The sequence below is a fragment of the Pristiophorus japonicus genome, chromosome 2 (assembly GCF_044704955.1).
Source record: "Pristiophorus japonicus isolate sPriJap1 chromosome 2, sPriJap1.hap1, whole genome shotgun sequence".
NCBI lineage: Eukaryota > Metazoa > Chordata > Chondrichthyes > Pristiophoridae > Pristiophorus > Pristiophorus japonicus.
In genome coordinates this window covers 280,506,922-280,527,967 of record NC_091978.1, presented here as the reverse complement: position 1 = coordinate 280,527,967, position 21,046 = coordinate 280,506,922, and the positions used below count along the sequence as shown (strand labels likewise).

The 21,046-nt window shown below is 43.0% G+C and overlaps 1 protein-coding gene across 2 annotated transcripts in view; it reads right to left on the bottom strand.

Annotated features, from left to right (window-relative positions):
- The window catches only part of fbxw7 (F-box and WD repeat domain containing 7), a 603,096-nt gene extending 583,915 nt beyond the window's left edge, over positions 1-19,181 (bottom strand). The window contains exon 1 of one of the 2 annotated variants that reach the window (XM_070871441.1): positions 18,561-19,181. The gene's annotated coding sequence lies outside the window, so the exon portion shown is untranslated. The remainder of the gene's footprint in view (positions 1-18,560) is intronic. The other variant, XM_070871443.1, reaches the window with a different exon arrangement.
- Positions 19,182-21,046: the final 1,865 nt, after the last annotated feature.

Genomic DNA, 21,046 nt, shown 5'->3' with positions numbered 1-21,046 from the left:
TGACGTTTTTGACGTTATATCAATGGACACGCATGCACAGCACAGCTCTGGGCTGGCAATCGGCCATTTTTAAAGAGCCAGTTGTGTGAGAAGAAGTGCTGCGTGAGAGCATTGGAAAAATCAGATCTGCCGCACTACAAGATGCAATGCGGTGCAAGGACCAAGAATTTCTTACAGGATAAAGTGGAGTCACTGGTTACTGTAATTGAGGCCAGATGGCAGGAGCTGGACACCAGCAGAGGTCACAAAAGTACCACCCAAAGAAATGAAACGCTGGAACCAAGTTGCAGAAGATTACTGCGCAATGGTGACCACCACGAGATTGGAAGACCAGTATAGAAAGAAGTGGCAGGACCTTGGTCAAGTAGTTAGTGTAAGTAATATTTTCATTTATTCAATGGAATTGCCATTGTAAATGTGAACAGCTGTATATGTCCCACCCAGCAGAAAGACACCCTCTCTAAAAAGTTGCATTTTCATCTTTGCAGAGGAAGGTGGCACATAATAAAAAGGGAAAGAACTCGAACAGGATGAGGCCCGGCAAATTTGCAGCCACTGACACTCTTGGAAGAGAAGGTCGCTGCTTTGATGGGTCCTGCCTGGAGAAAAGCAACCACCACTGCACAAGCAGGACCCACACTCGAGGGAGAGGGTAAGTCCAGCAAATTCCACAGTCTGGCTTTGCTAAACGTTAAGTACTGCGCAGGCTAGCCATGCTTCAGTTCATGGAGATGTCTCAGTCAGCTACGCTTCGGTTAATGCAATGTGCTATCATTCATCGTGGTCCTTCAAATCAGCCTACTGCCTACACTGTGAGTCTATACATGCCACCCATCTGCCCCCTCCTCTGCTGCTAACCATTGGTCTGTGTTCGGCTATATTTTGCAGAACTTGAGACCAACCCTGACTATGCAGATGATGATTCAGACGACGACGAGCCTGAAGAGAACATCCTCCAATCCCACCCTCCAGACCAAGTGCATGGGGGGCGCGGGGGGGGGGGGGGGAGAAGGGGATTGAGATGGATGAAGCCCCCACTGTTTTACTGACTTTGGTGGAGGTGCAGGTGCCGCCCATTGAGGTGCCAGCCCCTTCCGTGACTAGTGGTTTGAATGTTGGTGGGATATTGTATGGTTTCCTAACATCCGAGGCTGCGGGTCCCAATGGTGGGGTGCAGCGAGGCACACCCAGGGCCCCACCTTCCGAGGCTGCGGATTCCAGTGATGTGATGCAGCAAGGCGCACCCAGGGCCCCACCTTCCGAGGCTGCGGGTCCCAGTGGTGGGGTGCGAGCCATACCTGTGGGGAGGAGAGGAAGGAGAGCTCGATCGCGCTCTCCTGAGGTGCAGGATCTAACAAATGCGGTTCAGATTAAGGCAATGAGTGGGGAGAGCACTTACCTTACGCGATCACTCCTGGACACATCAGTGGGGTGGGTGATGAGGTAGCAGGACTGTCAGGAGAAGTGACAGCAATCTCACGAGAAATGGGAACGAGGTCAGAGACCATGAAGGAGGGAATGTCAGAGATGGTGCACACACTGTCACTGAACATGAGGGAGGGAACGTTGCAGGTCGTTGAGACATTGTCAGGGCGCATGAGGGACAGCATGTTAGAGTTAGCTGCTGCAATAAGGGAATACGCCCAGACCCCACGCCCATTGACAGAATCAACTATCACTCCCACTTCAATTCCCACACCAGCCTCTGAGGAATCCCAAGCCGGGCCCTCCACATTGCCAGCCAACCCCCACCACCACAACAGGTGCGCACTACCAGAGATCTTAAAGAATAAGCTTGGTACCAACCCCAGAAACAATGCACCACCGCCTGCATAAGGGGGATGAGAGATGGGTGCAGCCTTTCTTTGCTGCTGCTGTTATTGTTACTGTTGTAACTGTTCTGAAATTAAAAGATTTTTGTACATTATGTAAATTTACAAGTTTAAAAGTTAGTAAGTGATCTTAAAGTTTATAAGTGATCTTAAGAGTTTGTAAGTAACCGTAACTGAAAACTTTAAAGTTTGATACAAGAATAATTTTATTAAAAGTTAAGTACAAAGAACAGTTAAACTTTTGAATAATATATGTCACTTTAAATTGGAATCATTTACATTATTTGTTCCATTATTAACAACTTTTGAAGTAAACAAGAATCATTTCCATCATTTGTTCCATCAACACAACATAACATTATGGAACAGGTCCAAACAGTAAACATGGTCCATGTGGAATAGTTGTCACTGAGCCTTCAGGCAGCAAAGCGTTCACGGATGAGCTGCAGGTGCAAGGCGAGCAATCTTTAAAGGGGCACGATGGCCCTCCCTCCTCCGCCATCATGCTTCGGGTTCAAGAACTTGCATGGCTTCCTCGTGCTAATCATCTGCATCTTCCTCATCAACATCATCATCAGACACTCTCAGCGCAGATGGGTCTTCTCTTACCAGCTGCTGCTGCCTCATGATGGCTATGTTATGCAGCATGCAGCACACAACAATGAAGTGACCGACAATCGCAGGAGAGTACAACAAGTTGCCTCCGGAACGGTCCAGGCATCAGAAACACTGTTTCAAGATGCCAATGGTCCTCTCTATGATGCTGCACGTCGCAATGTGCGACATGTTATATTCCCGATCAGCTTCCGTGTAGGGGCGTCATGAGGCAGGTGGCGAGGTCGTACCCAGTGTCTCTCAGTAGCCAGCTCTGCCCTTCTGGCTGCTGCTGAAACATGGCGGATATAACACTCTCACGTAGGATGAACGCATCATCGGTGATCCCAGGGTATCTTGCATCAACTGACATGATGCGATGCATGTCGTTACATACAAGCTGTACATTAATGGAGTGGAAGCATTTTCTGTTCCTGCACATCTTGAAATCCTCCAAAAAGGTGCTCACAGAGCGATGTGGGTACAATCAATGCAGCCCCATATCTTTGGGAAACCAGCAACCCCAGAGAAGCCCACAGTCCTGTCACGCATTGCTTGGGTGGTCATGGGGAACTTTATGTTGTCATTCCTCCATGCATATATTGCAGCTGTCACCTGCCGAATGCAAACATGTGTTGCATATTAAGAGATGGTACATACATCCCCAGTTGTAGCTTGAAACGATCCGGAGGAATAGAATGAAAGTGCAGCTGTAATCTTCACTTCAACTGACAAAGCAGTTCTCCGGACACTTCTAGGTTGCAGGTCTGCTTTCACAAACTCTCAGATCTCAGTTACAACTTCTTTGTGAAAACACAGCCTTCTGACATAGTCTACATCACTCAGGTGCAGGTAAGAACACTTGTCTCGATATACCAGAGGTGCGCAAGGCCTCCTGCCCAGCACCCTATGGGCTCTGATGTTCCTCATGCGATGACGTCTAATCAATTGTCTCCTACATAGCACCATCATGCAAAAGGCTCGCACAAGGTATGGCATTGTCAGTATTGCCCCCATGGTTAAATTTTACCTTTGCAGGAAGCTCAAAACAGCAGGAAGGACAGGTTCTTTGCTCTCTTTCCCCCCAGGTCTGTATGGATGGACCACACCCAGGCCTTGTGTCCTCCTCCTCCTCGCAGTCTTGTGCTAGTGCAGCAGCCTTCCGATCGCCACCACCCTCCCCCACCCGGGCTTGTTCCCCCCTCCCTCCAGCCTTGCTTGAAAACTTTCGGTGGTGGCATGTCAGCAAAAAAAAATGAAAACTTCAGAAATCCAAGAAATCCATGTACTCCGTAGAAAGGTAAAAAATGTTAAACGTTATTATGGATATTTCAAGTGTTAGAGACTCCCTCCAAAAACTTCGATGAAAAACAATGGCGTCTTTCAGCGCCGATTTCTCAATGTGCACTGCTTTCTGTTAACTCACCAGAAGGTTTTTCGGGAGTGGCCAGATTTGGGGGAAATATATTAGCATGGATAGAGGATTGGCTAACAGAAAACAGAGTCGGGATAAATGGTTCATTCTCGGGTTGGCAATCAGTAACTAGTGCTGGGACCCCAACTATTTACAATCTATATTAACGACTTGGATGAAGTGACCGAGTGTAAAGTAGCTAAGTTTGCTGATGATACAAAGATGGGAGGAAAAGTAATGTGTGAGGAGGACACAAAAAAACCTGCAAAAGAACATATACAGGCTAAGTGAGTGGGAAAACATTTGGCAAATGGAGTACAATCTTGGAATGTGTGAGGTTATGCACTTTGACAGAAAAAAAAAATCGAAGAGCAAGTTATTATTTAAATGGAGAAAAATTGCAAAGTGCTGCAGTACAGCGCTACCTGGGGGTCCTGGTGCATGAAACACAAAAGGTTAGTGTTATGTATGAATGAAGAGTCTGACCAGATACTGTGAGCTCAAAGTAAAGTGTGACCTTAGTCTTTTATTACCTTTTAGTCTTTTAGTGCCTCTCCAGCCTGTGAGGCCTCCTTAAATATAACAGGTAGTATGCAGGTACAGCAAATGATCAGGAAGGACAAAGGACAAGGGAAGTCCTGCTACAGTTATACAAGGTATTGCTGAGGCCACACCTGGAATACTGCGTAGTTTTGGTTTCCATATTTAAGAAAGGATATACTTGCTTTGGAGACAGTTCAGAGAAGGTTCACTAGGTTGATTCCAGAGATGAGGGGGTTGACTTATGAGGAAAGGTTGCGGAGGTTGGGCCTCTACTCATTGGAATTCAGAAGAATGAGAGCTGATCTTATCGAAACGTATAAGATTATGAGAGGGCTTGACAAGGTGGATGCAGAGAGGATGTTTCCACTGATAAAGGAGACTAGAACTAGGGGGCATAATCTTAGAATAAGGGGCCGCCCATTTAAAACAGAGATGAGGAGGAATTTCTTCTGAGTGTTGTAAATCTGTGGAATTCGCAGCCTCAGAACTGTGGAAATTGGGTCATTGAATAAATTTAAGACAGAGAGAGACAGTTTCTTAACCGATATAGGAGTAAGGAGTTATGGGGAGCGGGCAGGAAAGTGGACCCGAGTCCATGATCAGATCAGCCATGATCGTATTAAATGGCGGAGCAGGCTATGGCCTACTCCTGTTCCTATTTATGTTCTTATACGCCGACCTAGGATAAAAAAAATTTGGGCAATCTGCAAAAAATGGCGTAGACATGAGGGTACTATGTCTTCAAAACAAAAACCAACATAGAAAAATCGTAACTAAACCAGTTATGCCGGCGCAGATTTCAGGGGAAAACTTTGAATTAAATAATTACGCCAGAAAAAACAGCGCACGGCAAATGACCTGGGAAAATTGAGCCTCATGTTTTACGCTGGTAAAAGTAAGCTATGCGCTTGCTTTTACCAGCCGTAAAAGTTTGAAGGGCGTTCGCAGGGCATGAGTTGGGTAAATAGTCCAATCTCTCCCACGCGAATGTCCTTCTTCCAGGGATGCCGAGGATCTGTCAAGAGAAATAGACAGATTGGAAAAGCAAGTTTTCGGCGTATGCGCTTCTCACCCTGAATACCAGCTTTTGCGAGGCCTCGCCGGGTCCATGCGCACTTCGTACTGACCTGGCAAGGCCGGAATTTTTGGCTAATCACCTGATCAGTGCAGAACTGAAGGAATGCTGCACTGTGTAGTCAAGTATCTGGAGTGAGACTTGAACCCACAATCTTCTGACTCAAAGGCGAGAGTGCTACCTACTGAGCCATGGCTGACATTGCATGTATGATTGAATCAGAGCTTTGTAATCATCTCGACCTCCACTTTATAACCTGCCTGATTACTGTAGATGAATAACTGAGGATTCAAAAATAGTTGGTAAATATAGAATATTTGGTAGAACAGTGAACAGATTAAAAGTCAATTGAAATTAACCTCTGCCTTTTGATGTCACAAGTGAAACTTTATACAATGAAACTCCCATTAAAGGAGTGGTATTATTTTGGCACTTGGTACAAGGGCACTCAACAAATTTTGGCCAGGAACTACAATTAAAGCAATCATTTGCTCAAGGATCATTCTCACAAGTACAAGACTTAATTTTAAAGAGTGTACCTACACACTATCCCTCCTCCCTTTACAAATGTGACTAAAAACGTCTAATTAAGAACAGTCAAAGCAATTGTACATGAACATACATTCACCAGTAGTCAAGCGTCCAAGTAGTTTACTTTAAAATAAACATTTTCACTTTAATATAGCCTCAATAAAAAAAAAAACTGAATTTAGAGTTTCAGAATTTCAATTAGCAACGAGAGCAGAAATACAGTGGTTCAAGTAAGATTTACAAAATAATATTCAGTCTTTTGCACCATAAAGGCCTGAAGTCTTCCACTCGCCCCCAGTACTGGCAGTGTAGTGAATTCACTCACTTTCATTGATTCTGGAGCTACTCCAGTGAAGAAAGTAGTTTGGAACAAATTTTAAAAACAAAGTGTAGACATGTCACGGCACATACATGCTCTGGATGGAGTATTTCAAAATGAAATTCAAAACTTCTAACTCAAGAAAAATTGATCATGTACAAATTATGGTAGTAAAATACATATCTTTTGGATTATAAACCACAGTAATCCAGCATGCTAGCCTCCCATAATTAGCTGTGGCACAATTCCAAATTGCTTGCAACTTTAAAACATGCCTCAATCCTTAAAGTCACAGAAATTCCAAACATGCTTACTTAGTTTCAAGTCTTTCAGACAACACATTTTTGACTCAATTCTAGAGCATGTATAACTGAATCTGTTCTCATTCAAGACATCTAACAAAGCATTAACTAGTAAAATCAAACTTAATGGAGAGAAAGTTGCAGAAGCCAAGTCAGAGAGGCAAACTTTCTTACTGGCATCAGTATTTCTACCTACAGATATTGAAGTACAGCAGGCAGAAAGACTAGTGTACTAGTCCTGATCATCTTGATTTACAGCCTTATTCTAAGTTATGCTCGGTGCATGAAACAGCATTAAAATAACCCACTGCAAATGATTGCAAACTCACTCTTACTGAAAAAATTACAGCAGCTCTGCATATCTGGTCAGACATACTGGTATGCACAGAAAATTATTTTTGTATGTTGCACACAAGTCAGTTTCTAGCTCACTGGCATTTCAGGCTACTTTCAGCACTAAAAAGAGGTGACTTGAACCTTTGAGATATTTCAACAGAGAGACATCCAATGAGTATTAGTGGTAGAATCGCTAATGTATTTGTTGTAATGTTCCAAATAAAGAGGTCATTAAAAAAATATATAAGCGGGCAACATTCGTGACAATCCAGCCATTATAAAAATGTTGCAAAACAAGTGTGACGGGATTACCAGATTAACTCAAAGACCAGAGCATTATACACATTGATACCTTTCAGAAAGATAATTATAGGAAACAGGCACAGATTGTAGGTTTGGTTTGAAAAGAATAAGCTTCAGCTATTGAGTTTAGGTTATTTCAAAGTAGCTGAGCTGCTTTCACCAAATAAAATGGCTCCCTTGATGTACTAACAAATTTATTATTGAGCCATACAGACTGGAAGGTGCCAGATTTGATCCCATGTCTGTGCTGAGTTAGTTGTTAGGAGTCATACAATAGGCCTCAGCTCTGACAAATACCAAAATTGGCCTTAGCTCTCCTGGGTTGGGGAAGGAGGAAAAGATCAACTATGGCTTTCACTCTTGATTGCTATCTAGCAACACCTGCTGGAAGTGTGTCTCTATGGACGGCCGGTGTGGATTGGATCGGGCTTGGCTGTGATGCACCTCATGGTTGAAATGTGATGCACCCTCATGGTTCACTGACAGCATTGAATGTCAAGGCACACACATTATTAACTGCCCACTTTCAGGGAAGTGCCAGAACACAGTTAACACCCAGAGGTCTGTACATCAGCAAATCCTTCAAGAAAAAGGAAGTGGAGAAAATTAACAAGGACATTCAAACAAAAAAACAAGATTGAAGATTTTCAACTAGCAAGATTGACTGAAGCCAAAATATTGATGGCATGAATTCACATTTGAATAATGTCCACTTCTGCCAGCAAATTAATCCCTTCTCAAAAATTGAGTGGAAGGGGAGAAACGGCAGAGAAGGCAGGATAACTCAAGTCTGATACAAAAATTGGCTTGTGGTTGATAGTGAGGAAGAAAGCTGTAGACTGCAGGAAGATATCAATGGACTGGTCAGGTGGGCAGAAAAGTAGCAAATGGAATTCAATCTGGAGAAGTGTGAGGTAATGAAATAAAAATAGAAAAAGCTGCAAATCAGCACCGTCAAGCAGCATCTGTGGCAAGAAAGAGAGTTAACCTTTCAGGTCTATAATCCTTCGTCACTGACCTGAAACATTGGGCCAAAAATTTTCCAATCTGTCAAGATTTCTTCTGAAAGAATCTACACATCACCAAGAGAAGGACATCCGCGTGGTAGAGATTGGGCTATTTGCCCAACAAATATACTTCAAACTTTCATGCCTGGTAAAAACAGGTGTATAGTCTACTTTAAACCTCATTTTTATACTTAAAACCCTGTCCATTAAGGTAAGTTTATTTTTAACCCCATTGATTGGTAGTCCAGGCCAACATGACTCCAGCAGTACATGGAAGACATCTCCCCGTACGCTGCGCAGCGAAGCTAGGCCTCCGACCAGAATTCTACGTTCCTCCAGGACCAGAAGGTACTTCCGTAGATTTTTTGTCGGGTCGGAGGCATTCGTACGCAGGAAGCCTCCGACCGCAATTTTCCCCCCGTTAACACTCTCTCTCTCTTCAGATGCTGCTTAACCCGAGATTTCTAGCTTTTTCTGTTTTTATTTCAGATTTCAGCATCCGCAATATTTTGCTTTTGTGCGAGGTAATGCATTTGGGGAGGGCTAACAAGAGAATACACAATAAATGGTAGGACAGTGAAGTGCAGAGGTACAAAGGGACCTTGGAGTGCAAGTCCACAGATCCCTGAAGGTAACAGGGCAAGTACAGAAGGTGATTAAAAAGGCGTACTTTCCTTTATTAGCCAAGAGCAAGGAGGTTATGCTTTAACTGTGTAAAATACTAATTAGGCCACAGCACACAGTTCCAGTCACATTACAGGAAAGATGTGATTGCACTAGAGAGGGTACAGAGGAGATTTACGAGGATGTTGCATGGACTGAGAATTTTAGCTATGAGGCAAGATTGGATAGGCTGGGGTTGTTTTCTTTGGCCTAGAGGTGGTGGAGGGGAGTCTTAATTGAGGTATATAACATTAGGAGGAGCCTAGATAGAGTGGAGAGGAAGGACCTATTTCCCTTAGCAGAGTGGTCAATAACTAAGGGGCATAGATTTAAAGTAATTGGTAGAAGGCTTAGAGGGGAGTCGAGGAGAATTTTATTCACCCAGAGGGTGATGGGGTCTGAAACTCATTGTTGAGGCAGAAACCCTCATCACATTTAAAAAGTACATGAATATGCACTTGAGGTGCAGTAATCTACAAGGCTACGGACCACGAGCTGGAAAGTGGGATTAGATTGGATAGCTCTTTTTTGGCCGGCAGACACAATGGGCGAAATAGCCTCCTTCTGTGCTGTAAACATCTATGATTCTATTCTATGATTGTCAGGTTCACATTCCTATAAAGAAATTGAAAATATCACACACCAAATACACCTTTGAACAGTGGAGTACGAAGGTTCACAGCCACTGAAAAAAAATACAAAAAAAGACATTAAATAAACCTTCAAATACTCAAATTGGAGAACTATGTTAACATTACTTGCAAGTTGTGGAGTTTTAAAAAAAATCTTAGCACTGCTAAAAATCAAGTACAATTTCAAGCCCTAGGAATAGGAATAAATTTGAACTTCAGCTCAGGGCTATGAAGCCAGGAGTTGAGCATCTATACAGTGACTTTAAACAATCTGGAATAAGAGAGGAAGAATCAAGGTGGCTGATTAGTTTGAATTTTATGATATTAATGCATTCTGTTTCAATATGAGCGGAATATCCAGTGTTTTAGAAACTACGAGAGATAGTAAATTTTCTTTTATCACTTCATTTTAGAAAGGCTTTTGACAAGGTCCCACATGGTAGGCTGATCAAAAATGTAAAAGCCCATGGGATCCATGGGAGAGTGGCAAATTGGATCCAAAATTGGCTGAGTGGTAGGAAGCAAAGGGTAATGGTTGAGGGGAGTTTTTGCAACTGGAAGGCTGTCTCCAGTGTGGTTCCACAGGGCTCAGTATTCGGTCCCTTACTTTTTGTAGTATATATTAATGATTTAGACAAATGCAGGGGAAATGATAAAGAAATTTGTAGATGGTACAAAAATTGGCAGTGTGATTGACAGTGAGGAGAGCTTTAGACTGCAGAAAGATATCAATGAACTGGTCAGTTGGGCAGAAAAGTGGCAAATGGAATTCAATCCGAAAAAATTAGGTAATGCATTTGGGGAGAGGCAACAAGGCAAGGGAATACACAATAAATGGGAGGATAATGAGTGGTTTGGAGGAACAGAGGGACCTTGGAGTATATGTTGACAGATCCGTAAACGCATGCAGCATTGGAAATAAAGTAAATGAGTTGATGGCACAAATCATTACAAATGGGTATGATTTGGTGGCCATTACAGAAACATGGTTGCAGGGTGGCCTACAGAGGTATCTTACAATTCGGAAAGATAGACAAGAAGGGAAAGGAGGTGGGGTAGCTTTGTTAATAAAGGATGATATCAGGGCAGTTGTGAGAGATGATATTGGCTCTAATGAACAAAATGTTGAATCATTGTGGGTGGAGATTAGAGATAGTAAGAGGAAAAGGGTCACTGGTGGGCGTAGTTTATAGGCCCCCAAATAATAACTTCATGGTGGGGCGGGCAATAATCAAGGGAATAATGGAGGCATGTGAAAAAGGAACGGCAGTAATCATGGGGGATTTTAACCTACATATCGATTGGTCAAATCAAATCGCACGGGGTAGCCTTGAGGAGGAACTCATAGAATGCATACGGGATTGTTTCTTAGAACAGTATGTTACAGGACCTACAAGGGAGCAAGCTATCTTAGATCTGGTCCTGTGTAATGAGACAGGAATAATAAACAATCTCCTAGTAAAAGATCCTCTCGGAATGAGTGATCACAGTATGGTTGAATTTATAATACAGATTGAGGGTGAGGAAGTAGTGTCTCAAGCGAGCATACTATGCTTAAACAAAGGGGACTACAGTGGGATGAGGGCAGAGTTGGCTAAAGTAGACTGGAAACACAGACTAAACGGTGGCACAATTGAGGAATAGTGGAGGACTTTTAAGGAACTCTTTCATAGTGCTCAACAAAAATATATTGCAGTGAAAAAGAAGGGCGGTAAGAGAAGGGATAACCAGCCATGGATAACCAAGGATATAAAGGAAAGTATCAAATTAAAAACCAATGCATATAAGGTGGCCAAGGTAAGTGGGAAACTAGAAGATTGGGAAAATTTTAAACGACAGCAAAGAATGACTAAGAAAGCAATAAAGAAAGGAAAGTTAGATTACGAAAGTAAAATTGCACAAAACATAAAAACAGATAGTAAAAGCTTTTACCGATATATAAAACGGAAAAGTAAAGTAAATGTTAGCCCCTTAGAAGATGAGAAGGGGGATTTAATAATGGGAAATGTGGAAATGGCTGAGACCTTAAACAATTATTTTGCTTCAGTCTTCACAGTGGAAGACACGAAAACCAAGCCACAAATTGCTGGTCACGGGAATGTGGGAAGGGAGGACCTTGAGATAATCACCATCACTAGGGGGATAGTGCTGGACAGGCTAATGGGACTCAAGGTCGACAAGTCCCCTGGCCCTGATGAAATGCATCCCAGGGTATTAAAAGAGATGGCGGAAGTTATAGCAGATGCATTCGTTATAATCTACCAAAATTCTCTGGACTCTGGGGAGGTACCAGCGGATTGAAAAGCAGCTAATGTAACGCCTCTGTTTAAAAAAGGGGGCAGACAAAAGGCAGGTAACTTAATAGGCCGGTTAGTTTAACATCTGTAGTGGGGAAAATGCTTGAAGCTATCATTAAGGAAGAAATAGCGGGACATCTAGATAGGAATAGTGCAATCAAGCAGACGCTACATGGATTCATGAAGGGGAAATCATGTTTAACTAATTTACTGGAATTCTTTGAGGATATAACGAGCATGGTGGATAGAGGTGTACCGATGGATGTGGTGTATTTAGATTTCCAAAAGGCATTCGACAATGTGCCACACAAAAGGTTACTGCAGAAGATAAAGGTACGCGGAGTCAGAGGAAATGTATTAGCATGGATCGAGAATTGGTTGGCTAACACAAAGCAGAGAGTCGGGATAAATGGGTCCTTTTCGGGTTGGAAATCAGTGATTAGTGGTGTGCCACAGGGATCGGTGCTGGGACCACAACTGTTTACAATATACATAGAGGACCTGGAAGAGGGGACAGAGTGTAGTGTAACAAAATTTGCAGATGTCACAAAGATTAGTGGGAAAGCAGGCTGTGTAGAGGACACAGAAAGGCTGCAAAGAGATTTAGATAGGTTAAGCGAATGGGCTAAGGTTTGGCAGATGGAATACAATGTCGAAAAGTGTGAGGTCATCCACCTTGGAAAGAAAAACAGTAAAAGGGAATATTATTTGAATGGGGAGAAATTACAACATGCTGCGGAGCAGAGGGACCTGGGGGTCCTTGTGCATGAAACTGTCGGAAAGTGTGAGGTCATCCACCTTGGAAAGAAAAACAGTAAAAGGGAATATTATTTGAATGGGGAGAAATTACAACATGCTGCGGAGCAGAGGGACCTGGGGGTCCTTGTGCATGAATCACAAAAAGTTAGTTTGCAGGTGCAGCAGGTAATCAGGAAGGCGAATGGAATGTTGGCCTTCATTGCGAGAGGGATGGAGTACAAAAGCAGGGAGCTCCTCCTGCAACTGTACAGGATATTGGTGAGGCTGCACCTGGAGTACTGCGTGCAGTTTTGGTCACCTTACTTAAGGAAGGCTATACTAGCTTTGGAGGGGGTACAGAGACGATTCACTAGGCTGATTCCGGAGATGAGGGGGTTACCTTATGATGATAGATTGAGTAGACTGGGTCTTTACTCGTTGGAGTTCAGAAGGATGAGGGGTGATCTTATAGAAACATTTAAAATAATGAAAGGGATAGACAAGATAGAGGCAGAGAGGTTGTTTCCACTGGTCAGGGAGACTAGAACTAGGGGGCACAGCCTCAAAATACAGGGGAGCCAATTTAAAACCGAGTTGAGAAGGAATTTCTTCTCCCAGAGGGTTGTGAATCTGTGGAATTCTCTACCCAAGGAAGCAGTTGAGGCTAGCTCATTGAATGTATTCAAATCACAGATAGATAGATTTTTAACCAATAAGGGAATTAAGGGTTATAGGGAGCGGGCCGGTAAGTGAAGCTGAGTCCACGGCCAGATCAGCCATGATCTTGTTGAATGGCAGAGCAGGCTCGAGGGGCTAGATGGCCTACTCCTGTTCCTAATTCTTATGTTCTTATGTAGGACAGGTTGATAAAGTAAGTTTAAAAAGATATAAGGAATACTTTCCTTTATTAGCCAAGGTATAGAATATAAGAGCAGAGAAGTTAAGCTAGAACTGTATAAAACATTGGTTAGGCCACAGCTTAAGTACTGCGTGCAATTCTGGTCACCACATTACAGGAAGGATGTGATTGCACTAGATAGGGTGCAGAGGAGATTTACAAGGATGTTGCCAGGGCAGGAAAACTTTAGAATCATAGAAATTTACAGCACAGGAGGCCATTTCGGCCCATCATGTCTGTGCCAGCCGACCAAGAGCTATCCAGCCCAATCCCACTTTCCAGCTCTTGGTCCATAGCCCTGTAGGTTACGGCACTTCAAGTGCCCATCCAAGTTTTTTTTTTAATGTGGTGAGGCTTTCTGCCTCGATTACCCTTTCAGGCAGTGTGTTCCAGACCCCCACCACTATCTAGTGAATAGGAAAGACCTATTTCCCTCAGCAGAGGGGTCAATAATCAGGGGGCATAGATTTAAAGTAGTTGGTAGAAGGATTAGAGGGAAGATGAGGAAACATTTCTTCACCAAGAGGGTGGTGGGAGTCTTGAAAGGATGGTAGAGGCAGAAACACTCATCACACTAATATATTATCCCCAGCCCCATGAGCTCGTATCTTGTGCAGTAACCTTTTGTGTGGCACCTTATCGAATGCTTTCTGGAAATTCAAATATACAGCATCAATTGGTTCTCCTTTATCCATCCTGCTCGTTACATCCTCAAAGAACGCCAGCAAATTTGTCAAACATGACTTCCCCTTCATAAATCCACGCTGACTCTGCTTGACCGCATTTATGATTTTCTAAATGTCCTGGTACTACTTCCTTAATGATAGACTCTAGTATTTTCCCCAATGACAGTTGTTAGGCTAACTGGTCTATAGTTTCTTGCTTGATCTCTCCAGAATTCAGGGAATTTTGGTAGATTACAACCAATGCATCCACTATCTCTGCAGCCACTTATTTTAAAGACCCTAGGGTGCATGCCATTAGGTCCAAGGGACTTGTCCACCTTTAATCCCATTAGTTTGCCTAGTACTTTAGTGATTGTTCTAAGTTCCATCCACCCACCGCCCCCCGCCCTGCTGTAAACTGCTCCCTCACCCATGCAGAGTCTCGCTCTCTCTCTCTCTCACGTTAGAGGGTCTGGCACATGACAGGATTTTCTTGTATTACTGAAGATACACAAGAAATACAACAAAATCAACAAAACTATATCTCAACTAAGATGTGACTTCACAAGACAAACACCATGATTCTCCTTTTAGGTAACGCATGAAAATCACTAAATAGCAAACGTTTCTCTATCCAAGATGATACACAAGATTTGTCACAATTTTGTACTGCACATTTTTTTTTGGTTAAGAGGTTTATGGTACAATAGGAATGACAATTGTTTTCCTACCCAAGAATTTTCTTCTCAATGTGTTACTACTTTCAATTAACAGCTCTCACTAATCAGCCACCACCTGGAAAGTACCAATTAGCAGAGGGCCACTGTATGTCAAACAGTGCCATTACTTACTGTAACATTTAATAAACAATTTCTAACTTCATTGATCAAGAATCAAAAAAATGTACATTATGCTGCAAAGCATCAAATAAACATTATTTTCAAATAACATGTGGTTAACTAAGTTCATATATAATTGCAACTTTAATGTCGTGCGTAGCAGTTTTCTCTTTGCAACCATGCTAGAAATGTAGTATAATATAGAGAGAAGTATTGCAATATCCTGGTGCAGGTGATCTCATAATCAAGTCTAATCCTCCAGCTAATCATTGTGAAGACCAAAGACATTGTCTTTGGTCGCCGCCACAAACTCCAACCCTCCTTAACATGTCTGAGGCTGAACCACACTGTTCACAACTTGGTGTCATATTTGACCCCGAAATGAGCTTCCAACCACATATCCGCAGCACAACCAAGTCCGCCCATTTCCACCTCCGTAACATCGTCCTACTCCGCCCTTGCCTCAGCTCATCTGCTGCTGAAACCCTCATCCATGCCTTTGTTACCTCTAGATTTGACTATTCCAACGCACTCCTGGCGAGCCTCCCACATTCTACCCTACTAAACTTGGTCATCCAAAACTCGGCTACCCGCGTCCTAACTCGCACCAAGTTCCGCTCACCCATCACCCGTGCTCACTGACCTATATTGGCTCCCAGGTAAGCAAAACATCGATTTCAAAATTCTCATCCTTGTTTTCAAAGCCCTCCATGGCCTTGCACCTCCCTATCTCTGCAATCTGTTTGCACTTTCAACATTTAAATTTTAACTGCTCGGAGGACAATTTAGCATATGCAAGTAACAGAGCTGCCTGCTGGGCAAAAAAATTGGACGTTCGAGCCAGTCAATGGAAACAAAGTATAGTGCTGTGTAACCGGTCTCAATCTGGTAGCAGCAGCATAAATGCAGGATTAAAATTTAAGGAATAATTTTAATAATCAGAATAATTTAAGCATGATTAATGCTCACAAACTCCCACTCCTTAGCTAAATTCTTCTACAATTAAATTGTTAGGCATGGATTTTTACACAATGTAAATTCCGGTATACTCACCAAAGGTGATTTCACAACTAATTAATTCCCCTGCATTCAAATTATTGGTTTAAGCTCAGTTTAAAATAATTTAAATCTGTGGCTAGATACAGTTAGTACATAGGCATGGATTTCATATTCAAAATGAACAAAATGCATGCATCAGTGATTTTAACCACAAACTACTGTTTTGGCAGCATAAGGCAAAGCACAAACAATAAGTAGCATGATAAAACCAATATTTATATACACAGACATCTTGCACATTACTGCCTGAACATTGTGCAGGAATTGTTCGCTCAACGGAGGGTGTTGTAATACAAGAACTATTAGTTGCAACTGAGTTACAATTACTGACGAGATGGATAGCAATGACCTTCAGTAGTTAAATAAGTTACCACCCCTTTAGTGGAACGTAAAAATCTAAATAAACTGGATAGGAATGGTAAGTATAGTTATATTGGATTTGGAGGAGTTGCAGCACAAATTCACCAGAATACCAGTGCTAAAAGGGTTAAATTTTGAGCACAGGTTGCATAGATTTGACTTGTATTCTCTTGAGTATAGATTAAGGGGCGATCTAATTGAGGTGTTTAAGATAATTAGGGATTTGATAAGGTAGACAGAGAGAAACTATTCCCTCTGGTGAGTGTGTCCAGAATAGGGAGATAAAACCTTAAAATTAGAACGAGGCAATTCAGGAGAGATGTCAGAAAGCACTTCATACAAAGGGTAGTGGAAATCTGGAACACATTTTTCCCAAAAAACTGTTGAGGCAAGATCAATTGAGAATGATAAAGTTTTGTATTGCAAGGGTATTAAGGGATATGGAACCAAGGCATGCAAGATGGAGTCAAGATACAGATCAGCCATGATCTAAATTACCAGTGGAACATGCTAGAGGGGCTGAAAGGCCTTCTCCCATTTTATACTTTCTTCTTTGAAGCTTTCACTCAACTGTGACAATGATTAGAAAAGGTTTCAAATTAAAGCACACCACCAAGGTATAACAGTAAATGCCATCCAAAACAGCTATGTGCCCGACATCACTTCACCACACTTGCACTTTTTTCCAGCACCGTAGCAGATACACTGTTTATGGTCAACACAGCTAATATTTTAGGATGCATTTATTTGCATTTTCATTCTTCCCTTAGGAATAAAAGTTCTCACATCAAACAAGTAGTTTGGAACAGCTTCATTCAATTAAATATAAAATACCTAGTAAGAATACTGTTTTTGCAAGATGAAATTTCTGATGAGCAATGATCCTCACTAGTAAACTTGATATATGACGACATTTACATGTTGGTCCACTTTGCTCTAAAGCAGCTAAGTTCAGTTGAATCTAGTTTCCAAAGAAATCTAAGTTTACAGCCAATAACTTTATACTGCCAAAATGCTGAAGGTACCCATGAGACAAGTACAAATTTTGAGGTCGTGAAACAGACAGAGTTAAGTTGTCTCCTTACAATCATCAAGCCAAGTACTGCTTTACATATACATGCTGTCTGTGTTATAGCCTTCAACTACTAGTGAAACGAAGGAAGGGCCGACTAAAACATGTGTTGTAAGCAGTTGTTAAAATTTAAAAATGCAACTTCATACTACAAACATAAAGCCAATCAAAGCACCTTGTGCACTTGGGCTCTCAATGGGCATCAATGACTGGCACAGGTAAAATGTAATCTATAAATTGTCCAATCAGTTCAACATGAAACCACTTTCCACTGACAAGGTGTGCAATACAACAGGTTAAAACTTCAAAAAACATAAAAGCAAGATCCCAAGCCACATCAAGGATATCACTCAAACTGCCTTCAGTACTTACTGAACTCGAAGACATTCACTGCAACTATCAATGTAACCCCTAATATACCATTACCCAAGACAACACAAATTCAAATCCTGTCCTCATCCTTATCATTTCAGATGGTTGATTCGCACTTGTGATTCTATTAGAAATGAATCTAACTGATCGTTTGTCAAGTTCAGATAACAATTCAATACAACCTTTTAAAAATTGAACTTTAAACAGAAGAATAAGCTGAGTTTAGATCGTTTTGGCATCAAACGCGGCGATAAACACGATATTGGAAACCTTCTCACTTTGCATCGGTGCTTGGAAACAAACCTGCTCACACTTTAACTGGATACATTAAAAGGCGGTTGAAACACCACACAAATGAATTGAAACGGTTATATTTGGGCTATTGGATTGTTAGATAGACGTTAATGACTTTTCTAACGGTATACGGGCGTTTTAATACGAACAAATTCAATTTTGACTTAAAAAAGGCATCAATTGACCTCTTTATCTGAACTTGACAATCATGTAGATTAACTTCTAATGGGATCGCTGAGGCGCCCACCCTCTGAATGGAGAAGGATGAGGATAGGATGTGTGTATGGGTTTTTATGCCCCTGTTGTTCATCATTAACTGATCTCCTCCTTTCCACTCCAATTCACAGAGGGTCCCCCCTTTTCTCTCGGTCTCCTCTGTAACTAACAGCACAATGTGTGTGAATGAGTAACTCACCCGAGCGGGAGGATGAGACACGCTTTCTGACTCCAGATGAAGTGCAGCTCACACCGGCTCCGGAGCACCTCCACCTCCAGCCGCCCCGACTCACCACCCCCCCGAAGTCGGGGATGGGAAGGGGGGCTGGGGTGGGGGCCCGGTCAATTTCAGTACTTTAGTCAGGGGATAGCGGGCGGGGCTGGTGCTCGGCAGTTTTACAAGTGGCACGGACTCTCTCCGCTCTTTTAGTCCGGGGCGATCCCAGTTCCAACCCCCCCGGGGCCCCGCTCACACACACTGGAGCAGAGTCCGCGGCTTCTTTGTACCACAAACCCTGAAGCGGCTGTCCGCGGCCTCCCTGCCACAGAGCCGGGGCAGTCTATAAACTTTCCCCGCTCTGTGCCCCCCTCCTCCTCCTCCCCGCCTCTCTCTGTCTGTCTGTCTCTGTCTCACGCTGGCTGAGTGTCTCACATCATGGCTTGTTGCCGCTGTGTGTTATGGAGGGGGTGAGGGGTGGCTTCCCGCGGCCTGACTCAATGCGGGGCGGGTGAGTGAGCGAGCGAGCGGGCGTTCTCAGCCCGCGCTCTCTGTCTCGAGCGAGCGCACGAGTCGGACGTTCTGTTCTCGTCGCTTCCACTGAACTTCAGAATCAGAGAGAGGAGGCGGGGCATGGGGAGGGGGGCGGGGAAGAGAGCCCCACCGTACACGCGGCGCGGGGAAATGACATCACCCCACTCAGGCAGTCACTGACCAGCTGCGTCAGAGGAGGGAGGGGAAACCATGGAGATGCTCAAGCTCTCGGGGTGGGGGAAGTACTGAGTAACTTTCAGTGATTGGTTGTCACTTTTTTTTGTCAAGTTCAAAGCCTAATATCAGGTAGGAGTGGAATCGGATTGAGTTTTAACGGGTTTTGATTTTGCTGCTGATTAAAATTCATTGCAACACTTAATGCGAAGCGAGGGTTTCAGTTTTATTGTCCATTGGAACTAATTCTGGAAAATGTGAAAACTGTACATAAAGCATATGAACCAAAATGGCACCCGTATCCTTGCAGAGATTATTTTGATGGTGGCAAAGGATTTACATTTAAAAGACTGGTAAGGCAGACCAATAAGTAGGAAATTGCTGATTGATTACACTTGCAAGATGATAACTTTATTCAGGAGGCTTCATGAGTAGCGGAGGGGAAGGGGAAAATAACACATACCAGATAACATAGGTGTTAGGAAGGATCAGTGAGCCTGACCTTCGAGGGAACAAACAAAAAGTAAAGTTGTGAAAAAATAGTGAAGGTTCCTCATCGCAACTAGAAAAAGCTAAAATGTATGTGCATTATTGCAGAAAGCATAAGGAAAAATTGGGAAACCAACAGCAATAATTGTAGCATAACTGGGAACACAAGATATTTACAGATGAGAAAGACTATTTCACCCATGGTGGCCTTTCAGTTGTCTCATTTCCAGAAGAAAAAATCCAAACTCTCTCATTTTTCCTCATAACTCAGATCTCTGACATGCGGGATCAGCCGTGTGGCTCTTCTCTGCTCTACTTCCAGTGCTCCAGTGTCTCCTTTGTTTCTTGGTGACTAGAACTGCATTTTATCAAATCTTTAATATAGAAAAGCATCCCAAGGTGCTTCACAGGTGTAAGGGAAAAATGGACACTGCACCAAAGGAGGGGATATTAGGAAGGGAAAGAGGTGAGTTTTAAGTCGAGTCTTAAAGGAGGTGAAGAGGCAGGGGGTTTTAGTGCACAAGTTTGAGTATGAGGCCGAGGTGGCTGAAGGCACAGCCGCAAATGATGCGGAAAAGGGAGGATGGGAATGGAAAGAGGCCAGAGTCAAAGGGATTAAGTGTTTTAGGGGATAATAGTATGGAGAAGATTAGCAAGATAGTGTGGGCAAGGCCATGAAGGGTTTTAAACATAACAATGAGAATTTTAAATTTGAGCCATTAAGGAACAAGAACCAATGTAGGTCAGTGAGGATAGGGGTGATGAGTGAGCACGATTTGGTGTGGAATAGAATATGTACAGTAGAGTTTTGGATGAGCGAAGTCTACAGATGGTGGAGGCAGGCCAGAAGAATATTGGAGGAATCGAGTATGGAGGTGAGAAAGACATGGATGTGGTTGGGGCAATGGCAGGCAATGTTATGGAGGTAGAAGTAGGAAGTCTTTGTGATGGATATGATATGGGATTGTAAGCTCAGATCAGGGTCCAATAGGACGCCAAGGGTGTGAACAATCTGGTTCGGGCTGAGGCAGTGGCCAGAGAAGGAGTTGCAGTTGTTGGCGGAGTTTGTTGCAGGGGCTGAAGATGATGGCTTTGGTCTTCCCAATGTTTAACTGGAGGAAATTATCACTTATCCAAGATTGGATGCTGGGCAAGCAATCTGACAGCACAGAGCCAGCGGGGGAGCAAGAGAGGTAGAGTTAAATAGACCTCCTATCCAAACATTCCATACATGTAGAAGGTGACCCCCACCCATGTCTACATATGATGTC